The sequence below is a fragment of the Notamacropus eugenii genome, chromosome 1 (assembly GCF_028372415.1).
Source record: "Notamacropus eugenii isolate mMacEug1 chromosome 1, mMacEug1.pri_v2, whole genome shotgun sequence".
NCBI lineage: Eukaryota > Metazoa > Chordata > Mammalia > Diprotodontia > Macropodidae > Notamacropus > Notamacropus eugenii.
In genome coordinates, this window is record NC_092872.1 from 284,722,143 (window position 1) to 284,725,260 (window position 3,118).

The following is a 3,118-nucleotide window of genomic DNA, read 5'->3' on the forward strand; positions in this document are numbered from 1 at the left end:
CTGGGGCATATTTCTTCAGATGGTTTAAGAGGCAGAAAACAAGTTCAGCGTCCTGTAAGCTTGTGCCCAATTCAGTTTAAATGCTAAACACTGTGAAATGATCTTAAGCAGAAAAAAATCAATTTCCCAGAAGGCTCCCATGGACGATATAACTTTCATATTTGAACTAAATCTAGGTAGAGTTAAATAATTGAGCTAGCTGCCTTTAAGTGATACAAATTTATTTCAAGCTAGAAATTATTCATAGGAGTGGAAGCAGCTTTGAGTTTGATCTGGCTAGTTATGTTAAATGTATAGGCCTGAAAAAGCATGATCAATAGCGAAGGCACGCTGTCCATTGTCCTGTCCTCCATGAAATGAGTGGGGGGCGGGGTATGATTGTTGAACTGAGTGTCTGTGAACTGTCATTGCCTGCTGCAAGCAGTTCTTTTCATTGAGACTAAGGAATTAGAAAGGAACACAGACAAGAAGGTTAGCTTTGAAATCTACGGATAGAACTTCTCATATTTTTAAAAAAGGAAACCAAGTTGTACCTCTTAGAAATCTATAGTTTTGGATATGATCCTCTATAACTTTTCTTCTATGTGTATGAAAATATTCATTTTTTGGAGTATTTTTTATTTTCAGAAAAGAACTATAGTTAAGAAAAAAAAAACTATGGAACTGATCACATAATTATGTGGTGTTGGCCATGCCTCTGTGGGTATGAAACTCACCAGAACTTCATGGAAGTGACCAAGATTTGGGTGGCTTTGAGGAAGTTGATGACATATCTTTGTCTTGAAGTGGGAAAAACAGGAAGGAATTAGAATGTTTTCTCATTACCATCATTACCATGTTCATTGCCCTGATTCACATCTCTGTCCTTTGGGTTTAGAAAAGAATCAGTCATCATTCAACAGGCATCCATTAAGTCCCTACAACATGCCAAGCCTGAGGAAAAAAAGACTGGGTTTGGCCCTGAACTTTAGCTTTCCCTCGTGCTCCCTTTCTATGAGTATGACTGTCTCAGGAGATGTCTGCTTTTTCCCAGTTGGAGCTGGTAATGATTCAGCCCGGAAGGCAGTATAGACCAGGGACAAAGAAGAGAGCTTGAACTTTAGAAGCTCAGTGGTAAATCTGTCAAATTTGACCAAAGCAGAAGCAGAGACAAGCCAAGAAATCATTTTGTTTGTCTATTGAGTTTCTTTCATTGAATGCCAGCAATAAAAAGAAAGAAGAGCAGGGGCTTATGAGAGGGGAAATGGGTCCCAAATGTCTATAAGGTGAAATGGAAAAATGTTTTACTACAAGTCAAAGGATTTGTGTTCAAATTCCTGTTCAGATGCCATGCACTAGGTGTGTGATCTCAAGCAAGTTAGCTCACTTCTCTGGGGTTGTTTCCTCATCTGTAAAATGAGGTAAGGGTCTCTAAGTTCCCTTCCAGCTCTACATTTTTGTTAGCCCTCTCAGAATTAGGTTAGGGTCTTGGAAACTCTTCCTCTCATTGTGTCCATCTTCCTCCAATCAGTTTTTAAAAGAATTTGTAGCTATCAGGTGGTGTAAAGGGCTGTGACTGTGAGCCTGTCTGTCCCCCGCTCCTCTGCCCCATTTAGCCTCAGTGGCCCCTGCAAGGCAGAGTGGCATCTGTGTTTATGCCCAGGAGAAGTCTCAGGCTTGATTGCCTCTGTCTTTGGTGGGCTGCCAGCCACTTGGGGCCTGTGGGGATAAATTCAGTTTGCACACACACACACATGTGTGCATGAAGGTTTGAAGGGCAGAATTAAGGAGCAACCACCACACACACACACACACACACACACAGACACGCACACACATATCAAGTCACAGGCATGCATCCGTGGAGCTGGATTTTTCCAAATCTGACCCTTGGTGTCCATTTCTGCTGCAATGACTTTCTCGATTTGTTGTGGCATCTGCTCAGTTCTCCTGGCCTCCCTTTAGACGAGAGAGCAGTTGTTATTTGTCCATTCCTCTTCACATCTGTATATTTGCATTGCCAATTTGGAATCCATGGGTTCCCTAATGAAGGCATTGATAACCAGCCGGAGGGGCAATGTGATGGGGACAGATATGGAGGATGGGATATACATAAAGGGGGTTTAGAGATGGGAGACTTTTCATAATGATAGTCCTGACCTCATTTGCAGGGTTTTGAATCCCAATCTTCCCAAATTGTTCAACCCCCCTCCCCCCCAGGCTTGCTTGTGTCTCTTTGCTCCTTTCCCCCACACACATCAAAGTGCTTTCTGACATGGATTTGTCTTCTTAAAATGAAGAGGATTCAATTAATCTTATTTAAGACTGATGACACCCTCTTGACATAGGGGAACCCTATCCAACAAACATTAATTAAGCCCCTATTATGTGTAAAGGTGCTGGGGACACAGCGACAAAAATAAAACCACTCCCATTCCTCAAGGAGCTTATGTTCTGTTGGAGACAGATTTTGTGCACTAGGCTGGGGGAGGGGGCAGGCACTGGTCTAGAAATATGCTCAGGGATCTTTGGCACATATAGACATCAGTCATGTTTACTAAAGTATTTTGTATTTAATGCCTCACTTAACTTATAAACTTCATCTTTTAATTAAGAAAACTGGAAGACAATTTTGAACTTTTTTAAATTAAATTTTTTTCTCTAAATTTAGCATTCCCAAAAAGTACTAAAAATCACACAAACTCACCACTGGCCAATATTTGTGCTATCTGCAGTTTCCTTGGTATGAGTAGTCCCTTCATTAGTGTAGCTTACACCCCTTCATTCCTTAGTAGACTGCCTTTGCAAATTGTAGCTGAAAAGAATGTCATTCTCCCTCCCCCCAGCCATTCTGTGCCTTGGAGAACAGACTCCTGGTCCACCACTACACTTGTCCCTGGGCTTGGTCCAGAGCCTGGCCTCCTCAGGATCCACTCTCTCCCATGGTGAGGCACTGTGTGTGTTCGTCCTTTGTTGCTGAAGAAGACCATGCCGTCAGAGAAATAATGACATGACTTGCACTTGACTTTGTTTTGAGTGAGGGAGGACTGTGCAGGTCACCAGCCTCACTTCTCCTCCAGAGCCATCTGAATCCAATGACCAGATATTCATCAGGATGACTGGAGATGACCCAGGATGA